Source organism: Nothobranchius furzeri, chromosome 4 (assembly GCF_043380555.1).
Source record: "Nothobranchius furzeri strain GRZ-AD chromosome 4, NfurGRZ-RIMD1, whole genome shotgun sequence".
In the NCBI taxonomy this organism is placed as follows: domain Eukaryota; kingdom Metazoa; phylum Chordata; class Actinopteri; order Cyprinodontiformes; family Nothobranchiidae; genus Nothobranchius; species Nothobranchius furzeri.
In genome coordinates this window covers 9,587,384-9,600,190 of record NC_091744.1, presented here as the reverse complement: position 1 = coordinate 9,600,190, position 12,807 = coordinate 9,587,384, and the positions used below count along the sequence as shown (strand labels likewise).

The 12,807-nt window shown below is 45.8% G+C and overlaps 1 protein-coding gene across 3 annotated transcripts in view; it reads right to left on the bottom strand.

Moving 5' to 3' along the window:
* LOC107395821 (vasorin) overlaps positions 1-12,807 on the bottom strand; it is a 54,594-nt gene that overhangs the window by 10,687 nt on the left and 31,100 nt on the right. The window contains exon 2 of one of the 3 annotated variants that reach the window (XR_011520259.1): positions 11,701-12,360. The exons of the other annotated variants lie outside the window; for them this stretch is intronic. The gene's annotated coding sequence lies outside the window, so the exon portion shown is untranslated. Of the gene's footprint in view, positions 1-11,700; positions 12,361-12,807 lie in introns of those variants that run through there. 3 annotated transcript variants of the gene reach the window in all.

The following is a 12,807-nucleotide window of genomic DNA, read 5'->3' as shown; positions in this document are numbered from 1 at the left end:
GCCCTCTACTGGCCAGCCGCCACTGAGTCTACAGGCACTTTTATGCAATGTCAGGAATACAGAACTGTCAAGTATACAAGTGGCAGGAATGGCCAGTCACACGTTCGCAATTATCAGCAGAGCCAATAGATGAGCTTATGGACAGTTCTATTGGGAAAAAGGCTTCAACACAAGTGGTTGTTTTCTGCTAGGTCCTAGTGCTCAACCAGTGTTTATTAAATATAGCGTAATATTGTTTTGGATGGTAAAAAGTACAGGGGACAAAATTTGACTTTGGTGAAAGCCCCTGCCCAAAACTACATCTGCTAGGGGCTGGCACCACAAGTGAGCAGATCCTCATTGTTTCCCATGTTAAAAATGCCATTTTCACAGCAGAAATGAACATGTTTACAGCCTGGTTCAATGACAACTCTGAGGGGGGTGGATTTATTTGTAACTCTTCTGTTTAAGTATAATTAAATGCTTAAAATTTTGAACTATTTATTAGCATCAGAGCCACATGACTTCAGAGCTAGCTCCGGGGAAATGCCTTAGCCTCAAGTTAATAGATGTTCAGCCATTTCCACTCTAAACTTTAGTTATGTCTGTGTGTTTGTGTTTGGATGTTAATCATGGAATTAATTGGACAGACAGGACAAGCTGTGGTTACGAACAGGTCATCCAAACTGTTTCTGCTTCTTTTTTATCAGTAAGTAAAATTATATTTCTTTACTTTATTTCGCTGGTTGAATGGGGGAAATGCGGTGTCACTTAACTGCTTGGTCAAACATGTTAGTGGGGCTGCTTAAGAAACTTGAGTGGATGTCCGGCTTCTCCTGCCCGGGAACAGTATTCAGAGCAGGCGGCTGGCTGTTCCCGTTTCCCAAGGCCGCCGGGACGTGGTGGACCAGCTCAGATGCAAGGCTGTAATCATGGTGGTCACTTGTGGATCTCTGAGGGAGACCAGAGAAGCACTGCAACTCTTTTAGTTGACGCTGCTTCACTTTTGAGTCACTCAATCATCTTTTTCTCGCTAATAGTTTGCTGGTTGAATGGGGGAAAATTCTGTGTGTTTACCATAACACCACTTGGTCTAAGATGGGTTAAAATATAACATGTTGGTGGGTAACAAAACTAAAGCTAAATATATGACCAAGGATAGCGGAGGCTATCAGGCTTTGCTGTTCCACCGCGGTCAAAGATCTGCCAGTCCGCCGTCATCGACGGTTCCGGAGTAGCAACATGGCTCTCTGCCCCATGGTGATACAGCACCGGTAGCCAAGTCGACACTTCCGTCTCCGGCCATGAGCGCGACACAGATCCTGGAGCCGAGTTGACGCTCCCAGAGACGAGACTGTCAACAAGGGCAGACTCGCGGATCTTTGACCATAGTGGACCAGCGAATCCTTGGTCAGCTTACGTGGTATGATTTTGTTTGCCTCCACTTCAGAGTCCCTCTACCACTTTTTTCTTGCTAAAAACGCTCAGAAAAACTTTGTTAGCTTTGGGTTAGCATGTTGCAAATCTCCGACCGTGGAGCATGAGCTGATGTAAAAGGCCACGGCGCCCACCTACGATCGCAGCGGTCTGAGGCTCTGCTTGTAATTTAACAGTCCCAGTCCATATTAGATCTCCACAGGTGACCAGCATGACTACAGCCTCCCACGGAAACCAGTCAGCCGTGCAGGTGGGCTATCCTGCTCTCCAGAGCCCCTTCTTAGCTTCTTGGGTTAGCTAAGTTAGCTAGTAGCTACATTGGTTCATTTGTTCCAATCGTAACAGTCCCACCCTCGGCTCCACCTCTTTTCCCATTTTTGGATTGTCTGGGCATGACGAGACATGTAACACAGTCAAAATGGCGGTGGTGGGAACCTCCCATTTGGAAACAAAAACTAATAATTCAGGCCTATGGACCTTAATTGTCCATATATTGATGCTCTGCACTCAACTGGATAGCACTAGGATCAATCAGAGCGACAAACAATTTGACATTTTCATCACTACGGAAATCATGGAATGAAGCAGTCCGCCATAAACCTTAGGAGAAGAAGCAAACATCAGAGTTTCAAAGAAAATCTCAAATGTAGAAAGTTCAAAGTTGAAGCCATTTCAAACAAGCAATCTTCCTGAGCCAACGCCATCTTTGTAGTTTTTCTCCGTCGCAGCTCTGGTGTTATAAGCCCAGCCAGTGTCTATCTACATAGAACGCTGTGCTTGGCGAAACCTAAACTTTTTGTGGCCAATTGTAGACCTGCTGAGGCTCCATTGGGGTGTGGCTACACCAACCTTCAGTTTGTCAAGATTTGATTGAACCTTTGTACATTGTTTTAAACACGTTTTCCAAGACTCACAAACCAACCATTGGCTTGACACTTGTTGCATGATTTGATGTACCCAAACTCCAGGTTTCAGTTCTATTTGTTGTGGTTTCATTGTACTTCTTTCCTATTTGCTTTGGGTTGAGTACAGAGACATCAAAGGGAAGCAGCACAGCTAATATGAAACGTCTTGCCAGGAATGGTGTTCTGCTATTCTTCCTTTGCTGCACACTGTGCAAAGCTAGGAGAATTAAACACAATAAAAAATCATTACAGAACACGAGACATACTGATGACAAAAACATGTGGATAAGCTATAGCCAGCCAATAAATATTTCCAATACATGGAATGACTGAGGCAGAGGTGAAAGAGAGGAAGGCAAAAAGAGCAGGGATCATAAAGTTGGTCGGGGAATGTTAGTGAACAGGAAGGTTACGTCATCTTTCTTCAGAAAAAAAAGGAGACATGAGTTATTGGTACCAAGTCTCCAAAGAAGAATATCCTGTTACCTCATAGCTAAAAAGCTTTGCAGCAAAGTCTGTTTAACAGCTACAATCTCTCTAAAACTCTTGGTCCACTCCCTCCAAACTAAGCTGATAAAGTTGATCCTGTTTACACGTAGTACTGCACAGGAATGTCTACACACAAGCACAAACTTGTATGAGTGCACATATCAAAAATAAATCCAGAACACAGAAAATTACTTAAACCCGCTCCCATGTATGTTAGACAAGATATCGTAAACTGATGACAGAAGGATTATGGAGTGGGATCTCAAATGCAGAAATAATTTATAACAAGGTTTTAATATTTTAATAAAGGGTTTGAGACTAATGAGCGTCCTTAGAAAAGTTAGGAAAATCTCAACAAAGTTGAGTCTTTAAAATGGGAACAATATGTACCCCTTTCAGATGAACCTTTGACAGGAATTAGTCTGTGCATGAAACAATGCAATCCCTGGATTATCTTGTGCTCATTTAGTGGTCTTGTTTGAAAGGATGAGCAGACAGTTTCACTGCACAATACCTTCTTGTGGCTTGTTGACAATCAGGTCTTGTGGCTAACTTTACAGAGCGTACTTTACAAAAGGTGTTCAGAGGTGTGGCCTTTGCATTCTATTCTAAAACTCTGGCATCCATATCACAATTCAAACTACTCCATGCTTTAGCCCTATGCAGAAGCACAGATAAAAGGGATGAAGTCAAAGCAAAGCTAAAGTCTGCTGAATAAAGTGAAACGTGAAAATCGTTTTTTTTTCTTTTCTTCTCTGGATCTTGTGATTCTTCCCGATTTTCAAATTAAAAGTACATTGTACAGCTGTTTATGCAAACCCACAGTTTGATCAGCCACTTGTGGAACAAATTAAGAACATGGTGTATAAGACTCCACCTCTTCCTGTTGGAAACCATTTGCTTTCATCACCTACTTAATCTCATGGACTAAAGGAAAGCATTTGAACTGCCGCCCTTCGTGCTACAGTTTTGAACTACGTTCATTTAAACTTTTTGAATAATGGTGATTTTGGTTAGACTTTGAATAAAAACTTTATGCATGATCACATTTGACTTTACAACAGCTCATGAGATCTGTAATGCGCGTGTTGTGAATGGTGCTGCATTAAATTTGAACTCAGTCTTGAGAAATTAAATATAAAAAACGTTTTTGTGTTAGAAGATTACTTGCAGTGGCTTAAATAAATAAGGCTGACTTCAACAAGTAATCACTAATAGATGCCCATCCAAGGAAAACATCGTGTTTAATTAATGTCTGTGTAATTTTTCATTAAATATTTTGCTCTCACCTTTTGATTAATTAACCAACTAATTAGCTGACTAACTAACCAAAATCTGCAAAACTGAGGCCGTTTAGTCTTTAGTTTGTGATCGGAGTCTTTAGCCTTATGTAGCTGCATGTCTGAGCCAACAGGTCTGAGCTTTTTGGTGAATGGAGTCCATTCTTGGTGAGTAGATGCAGCGACACATACTGCATGTTAAAGGAATGTTTGTGTTTTTATAGTTATGTTTGTGATGACTTGTTCTTTATTTAACCTTATGCTCTAAGGACTAGAGAAAGGTTATACTTGCACACTAATCATGAAATGAATGAGTTATGATGCAGAGGTGGTGTTTAGCTGTTATCTGGACCTTGAGACGTGGCAGAAGTGTTTACTTCATCTCCTATTTTTGTGCTCAAATTCCTCTTAAAACCAGTTTTTGTCCTGTCACTGATCTCTGGATTTTGTGATTTTGTTGGAACTTTGTTGGACCTTTGTTTATTTTTTGGATTCTTTGACTTCTTGGACCTTTATTTGGAATACAAATCTTTCGTATCCGACAGAGGCAGCTCAGCTAAAGTGTAAGCAACCTTGAAGCTATCTTGAATGTCTGTCCTCCCGCTCCTTCTGCCCCACAATGATGCCTTTATGCTTTCTAAAGCAAATAAAAGAATTGAAAACCTTAAATAGGTTATAGGACGACTCTGCTTCAATTCAATTCAAGTTTATTTATAAAGCGCCAAATCACGACAAGCGTTGTCTCAAGGCACTTCACATAATAAACATTCCAATACAGGTCAATTCATTAAGCCAATCAGAAAAAGTTTCCAACACTGTTTTCACCTACCACTTTGCTGGTAGGTGATTCAATAATCAGGAATGTCCGCGTTTTTAATGTCATGACGAGATGTTTTCCATCAGCCACCATCCCTGCTCTCCTGGATAAACTTCCTGGTCTGCTACTCCATCCCAGCTTCAGTTAAAAGAGTGATCATTCATGTGGGATCAAACGATGTTACACGCCGGGAGTCTGTCATCACTCAACAGCATTTTAACCATCTCTTTGACATTCTGAAGAGCGGTGGAATGTTTGTTTTCATCTCCGGCCCGATCCCCACAGTTTCTCGCGGATATGGACGTTTTAGCCATCTGCGCTCCCTCCACTCCTGGCTTCAGTCTGCTTGCAGGTCCCACAGTTTTGGTTTCATCGATAATTTTAACCTGTTTTGGAACCGTTTCTCCTTATTCAGGCGAGATGTTATTCACCCTAACCGACATGGCTCAAGCATGCTATCCGCTTGCATCCGGCATGCTGTTCAGTCCCATAGATATACTGTACATCTATAGTGGATTCCCTTCCACAGACATGACGGTTTACATCCCAGAGATCTTCGCCTTCTTCGGCCTTTGCTCAAACCTCCACTTCAAATAACGTCCCTCCCTACAGTCCTCCCATGAAGCAACAGTCTTCTGTGTGTCTTCCACAGGTCACAATTCCCAAAATGTTGTCTTCTGCTGACAAACCCAAAAGTTTCCCTATTCCAGTTCATTTATCAACCGCAAAGACATAAACTGTAGTCATGGCCGGAGAACCCAGAACACCAGATGTTTACGACCCATCCCTCTCCAACAGGTTAAGAAAACAAATGTTCTCCAGGATTCAGTTCAATGTGCCCTGTTAAATGCCCGCTCCATCTCAAACAAATCCATTATTTTAAATGATCTGTTCACCAGAGAAAAGTTGGACTATTTATTTCTTACAGAGACGTGGCAGCAAGATGGCTATTTTGAACATTTCAATGAAATATGTCCACCGAACTGCTCTGTGTTTACCACACCACGCCCGACACATCGTGGTGGAGGTCTTGCTGTGGTCTTTAAGGACAAAGATGTCTGTAATCTGGTGAAAAATGGCCCTTTTACAACTTTTGACTGTCAGGTCATCAAAGCAGGGTTACAAAATGTATTTCACTGTATTCTAATCTACCGACCTCCCGGTCCAGCTAGCCCTTTTCTCTCTGAATTTGGAGAATTTCTATCATCAATGATCAAACTAGAAAAAGTTTTAATTCTTGGTGATTTTAACTTACACATCAATGATCCTAATTGTAACACAGCAGTGGAGTTCATGTCTATTATGGCGTATTTTAACTTAGAGCAGCGCGTTTCAGGCCCCACACACAAAATGGGCCACACTCTAGATCTTGTTTTCTCTTTGGGACTAAAAATCAATCATTTACATGTTGAAGAGGTTCGTGTGAGTGACCACAGCTGCATTTTCTTTAATGTCCTATCTAATGTTGAATCTGTCCCTGACAACCTAAAATCAAAGAGACGTATCATTAATCAGTCAGCAGTGGATGGATTTTCTAGGTTATTTGACAGCAGCTCAGTTCAGGGTGATGATCCAAGCTTGTTGATCCAGTCATTGGATAAACAAAGCTGCAGTATCTTAGATAAAGTAGCTCCTGTTAAGCAGATTACTTTTTCTAGCAAGAGAAAAAGTCCCTGGATTAATCAAAACATTTACTGTCTCAGTCTCACATGAAACCAACTTCATGCTCTGCGGATTTCATTCCTACTACCGTGATAATCAGGACGTTTGACCCAATTGGCCCATGCATTGTAGATTTTATTAATTTATCCCTACAATCTGGCTCTTTACCATCTGTTTCCAAACATGCAGTTATTGAACCTATCCTTAAAAAACCAAGTTTGGACTCATCTCAGCCTAAAAATTACAGACCCATTTCTAAATGACCCTTTATCTCTAAAATATTGGAAAAGGTTGTGACAGATCAACTGATTACTTTTCTGGAACTACACAACAGTTTTGATAAATTCCAGTCTGGTTTTTGGAAAAGGCATTCAACAGAAACAGCTTTGCTTAAAGTTTCCAGTGACATCACGATGGCTGCAGACAACGGGGAATTCACAGTGCTAGTATTGTTAGATCTTTCTGCAGCTTTTGACACTGTTGATCATAGCACCGTAATTAACAGACTTGGTGACTCGTTGGGGATCTCTGGAACTGTTCTAGACTGGTTTAGATCGTACCTTTCTAACAGAAGTTACAGTGTCTGTATAAACCAAATCATGTCAGATTCTACTGATCTGTTCTGTGGGGTACCCCAAGGCTCTGTTTTGGGTCTACTGTTGTTTTTGCTGTACATACACGCTCTTGGACAGACACTTGATTCTTTTCATAATGTCTCTTATCACCTATATGCAGATGATATTTAGCTGTACTGTTCCTTTAAGGATTCTGAGTTCTACAAACTTTCTGAATTACTAGTGTCTATCAGCTATCACCAGCTGGCTAGAAGATAACTTCCTTCAGTTAAACTCTGAAAAGACTGAATGTCTGATCATTGCCCCTGAGAGCATGGTTCCCCTCTTTAGTCTAAAACTTGGTCATTTATCCTCTGCCGTCAAGACAAACTTAAGGAAATTGGGTGTTATTTTTTACCAATCAATGTCTCTTGAAGGTCACTCAAAAACGTTGGTCCAAAACTGTTTTTATCATTTAAGAAATATCTCCAAACTGCGAAGGTTGGTGTCAAAACATGAACTTGAAGTGGTTATCCATGCCTTTATCTCCTCCCGTCTAGATTACTGTTACACACTTTTCACATGTTTTAACAAAACACCCTTTACCGCGTTCAGTTGGTCCAGAACTCTGCACCAAGGCTCCTAACTGGAGCAAACAGAAGAGCTCACGTCACTCCTATTCTAATGTCTCTGCACTGGTTACACATTAACTTTAGAGTTCATTTTAGAATCCTGACTATAACTTTTAATGCTCTACATGGTCAAGCTGCTCCCTATCAAGGGCGTAGGAACGAGTTTAATATTGTGGGGGGGGGACAAATTTTGGAAATCTAACAAATCTGTTGTAGGTCAATATTTAGGTCAACTTCACTGAAAAAAATACATTTAATGATTATTTCTGATTCTAATGTGTCACTGAATGTTTCATGCAGGCTGAACATGAACATAGTCTCCTACCGCTATCTCCTGCATTAGCTTCTGGTAGAAAATCTGATAGACGGTGAAACTCTAGGATTAGAAAAGTCTGACAGATGTGACTCTGGGCGTAAGGCAAAGCCCAGAAAGACAAGAAAATAACTTTTATAGCCCAGTTCACTAACAATCTGTTTTTTTATTTTGATTGGTGACCCACGAGCCAGCCAGAAGGGGAGGAGACTTAGGCTCCCCATTAGCCAGATCCAGGTGATTACCGGCCAACGTGGACGTTTTAATTATAAAAAAGCTGTTTATGTGTCAGTACTGTTTTATTTTTATTTAGTAATATGAATGTAGGATATATTATCTTATTCATATGGGTAGAGATGTGTAAACAAATTTAATACAAGACTAAAGCTCCTTGAACCGTCACCTTATCGTGGTGGAGGAGTTTGAGTGCCCTAATGATCCTAGGAGCTATGTTGTCTGGGGCACTTAGTGCCCCTGGTAGGGTCTCCCATGACAAATTGGTCTTAGGTGAAGGGTGAGACAAAGAACGGTTCGAAGGATCTTTCATGGCGGTTAAAATGAAGAGTCGGAGTACCCGGCCCGGAGGGTTACCGGGGTCCCACCCTGGAGCCAGGCCTGGGGTTGGGGCCCGTGAGCGAGCGCCTGGTGGCCGGGCTTTCGCCCATGGGGCCCGGCCGGGCCCAGTCCGAACCGGATACATGGGCTCGTCCAACTGTGGACCCACCACCCGCAGGAGGAACATGAAGGGTCCGGTGCAATGCGAATCGGGTGGCAGACCAAGGCGGGAGCCTTGGCGGTCCAATCCCCGGACAAGAAAACTAGTTTTTGGGACATGGAACGTCACCTCGCTGGCGGGGAAGGAGCCGGAGCTTGTGGCAGAGGTTGAGCGGTACCGGCTAGATATAGTCGGACTCACCTCGACACATTGCATTGGCTCTGGAACCCGAGACCTGGAGAGGGGTTGGACACTCTACTTTGCTGGAGTTGCTCCGGGTGAGAGGCGGAGGGCTGGGGTTGGCTTTTTGTTAGCCCCGAGACTCTCTGCCTGTGTGTTGGGGTTTACCCCGGGGGACAAGAGGGTAGCTTCCTTGCGCCTTCGGGTCGGGGAACGGGTCTTGACTGTTGTTTGTGCTTATGGGCCAAATATCAGTTCAGAGTACCCACCCTTTTTGGAGTCCCTGGGACGAGTGCTAGATAGTGCTCCATCAGGGGACTCCATTGTCCTGCTGGGGGACTTCAATGCTCACGTGGGCAATGACAGCTTGACCTGGAGGGGTGTGATTGGGAGGAACGGCCCACCTAATCTGAACTCGAGCGGTGTTTTGTTATTGGACTTCTGTGCAAGCCGCAGTTTGGCCATAACGAACACCATGTTCGAACATAAGGATGCCCACCGGTACACTTGGTACCAGGGCAGCCTAGGTCACAGGTCGATGATAGATTTTGTAGTCGTATCATCTGACCTGCGGCCGTATGTTTTGGACACCCGAGTGAAGAGAGGGGCGGAGCTGTCAACTGATCACCACCTGGTGGTGAGTTGGATCAGATGGCAAGGGAACATGCCGCGTAGACCTGGCAGACCCAAACGCATAGTGAGGGTCTGCTGGGAACGCCTGGCAGAAGAACCTGTCAAGACGGTCTTCAACTCCCACCTCCGGCAGAGCTTTGACCACGTCCCGAGAGCAGTGGGGGACATTGAGTCCGAGTGGGCCTTGTTCCACTCTGCGATTGTCGAGGCGGCTGTTGCTAGCTGTGGTCGTAAGGTGGCCGGTGCCAGTCGTGGTGGCAACCCCCGTACCCGCTGGTGGACACCAGAGGTTCGGGGAGCCGTCAGGCTGAAGAAGGAGGCCTACAGGGCGTGGCTGGTCTGTGGGTCTCCGGAGGCAGCAGACAGGTACCGGATAGCCAAGCGGGGTGCAGCAGTGGCAGTTGCCGAGGCAAAATCTCGGGCGTGGGAGGAGTTTGGTGAGGCCATGGAGAAAGACTATCGATCGGCTCCAAAGAGGTTCTGGCAAACTGTCCGGCGCCTCAGGAGAGGAAGGCAGCAACTCGCTCACACTGTTTACAGTGGGGATGGGGAGCTGCTGACGTCAACTGAGGCTATAGTCGGACGGTGGAAGGAATACTTTGAGGAGCTCCTCAATCCCACCAATGCGCATTCCGAGGAGGAACCAGAGCTGGGAGGCCTGGGGATGGACTGTCCGATCTCGGGGGCAGAAGTTGCTGAGGTAGTCAAACAACTACACAGCGGCGGAGCCCCGGGGGCGGATGAGGTTCGTCCTGGGTATCTCAAGGCAATGGATGTTGTAGGGCTGTCATGGTTGACACGTCTCTACAACATTGCGTGGTCATCGGGGGCAGTTCCTAGAGAGTGGCAGACCGGGGTGGTGGTCCCCATCTTTAAGAAGGGTGACCTGAGGGTGTGTTCCAACTATAGGGGGATCACACTCCTCAGCCTCCCTGGAAAGGTCTACTCCAAGGTACTGGAGAGGAGGGTCCGATCGATAGTTGAATCTCAGATAGAGGAGGAGCAATGTGGTTTTCGTCCTGGCCGTGGAACTGTGGACCAGCTCTATACCCTTGCAAGGGTGATGGAGGGGGCATGGGAGTTTGTCCAACCAATCCACATGTGCTTTGTGGATTTGGAGAAGGCTTATGACCGTGTCCCCAGGGGCACCCTGTGGGGGACGCTCCAGGAGTATGGGGTGGGTGGCTTTCTGTTAAGGGCCATTCAGTCCCTTTACCAGAGGAGCGTGAGTTTGGTCCGCATAGCCGGTAGTAAGTCGGACCTGTTCCCAGTGAGGGTTGGACTCCGCCAGGGCTGCCCTTTGTCACCGGTTCTGTTCATCACTTTTATGGACAGAATTTCTAGACGCAGCCGTGGTGTGGAGTGTGTCGAGTTTGGTGGCAGGAGAATCTCGTCTCTGCTTTTTGCGGATGATGTGGTCCTCCTAGCTTCATCCAGCTCTGACCTTCAGCTCTTGCTGGGTAGGTTCGCGGCCGAATGTGAAGCGGCTGGGATGAGGATCAGCACCTCCAAATCTGAGACCATGGTTCTCGACCGGAAAAGGGTGGCTTGCCACCTCCGGGTCGGGGGAGAGGTCCTACCTCAAGTGGAGGAGTTTAAGTATCTCGGGGTCTTGTTCACGAGTGAGGGTAGGAGGGATCGGGAGATCGACAGGCGGATTGGTTTGGCGTCTGCAGTGATGCGGACGCTGAGCCGATCTGTCGTGGGGAAGAGGGAGCTGAGCCAGAAAGCCAGGCTCTCGATTTACCGGTCGATCTACGTCCCAATCCTCACCTATGGTCATGAGCTTTGGGTAATGACCGAAAGAACGAGATCGCGGATACAAGCGGCCGAAATGAGTTTCCTCCGTAGGGTGGCCGGGCTCAGCCTTAGAGATAGGGTGAGGAGCTCGGACATTCGGGAGGGACTCGGAGTAGAACCGCTGCTCCTCCGGATCGAAAGGAGCCAGTTGAGGTGGTTTGGGCATCTGGTCAGGATGCCTCCTGGACGCCTCCCCGGGGAGGTGTTTCGGGCATGTCCTGCCGGCAGGAGGCCCCCGGGTCGACCCAGGACACGTTGGAGAGGTTACATCTCCAATCTTGTCCGGGAACGCCTTGGGGTCCTGCCGGAGGAGCTGGTGAACAAGGCCGGGGAGAGGACGGCCTGGAGCTCCCTAGTTGGGATGCTGCCCCCGCGACCCGGACCCGGATAAGCGGAGGAAGACGAGACGAGAGACGAGAGACTAAAGCTGTGAATATTCAGTCTGAGTTGATCTGACTCTCATCAGAATATTTTAAACTACATCACCCAACTATGCTGATCAACAATCAGAAAAATCTGTTTGCTTCTGACAGAATGAAAAAAGAAACAATTCACTCACAACAACAGCTGGAACTACATTAATTTTCAGATGGACAAAAGAAAAAAAACAGTGGCCAAAATTGCAGTCTAAATGCACCAGAAAGTGGAGTTTAACACTTATTTTTCTAATATTTCTAAGGAAGCGTGTACAGAATGTAATTTATTCTTAAACCGTACTGGCCAGCCCTACTTGTTATGGGATTACATATATTTGACTGTGTTCACTTATTATTACATTCAAATCTTCCTCTCATCAGCAACCTAAAACCATCTCATTCTTCACTGTAGCACCTACCTGCACCTCAGCAGGTCTGGCTCTCCCTGTCTCACCCTCAGCAGGTTTGGCTCTCACTGTCTCACCCTCAGTAGGTCTGGCTCTCCCTGTCTCACCCTCAACAGGTTCCTGCTGAACTTCATCTGATCTCTAAAATAAAAACAGTGGACAGGAATATGGAGTAAAAATACTGTTGGACGACTAGTGCAATAATAAAATCATGGTTGTTATAGTATTATTTAGTCGTGTTCACTTGTTATCATGCTCGAATCTTCCTCTCATCATCAACCATCTAAAGCCTCACTCTTCGTTGTAGCACCTACCTGCACCTCAGCAGGTCTGGCGCTCCCTGTCTCACCCTCAGCAGGTCTGGTGCTCCCTGTCTCACCCTCAGCAGGTCTGGCACTGCCTGTCTCACCCTCAGCAGGTCTGGCACTCCCTGTCTCACCCTCAGCAGGTCTGACACTGCCTGTCTCACCCTCAACAGGTCTGGCACTGCCTGTCTCACCCTCAGCAGGTCTGGCGCTCCCTGTCTCACCCTCAGCAGGTCTGGCGCTGCCTGTCTCACCTTCTTCATTATTTTCCTGCTGAACTTCC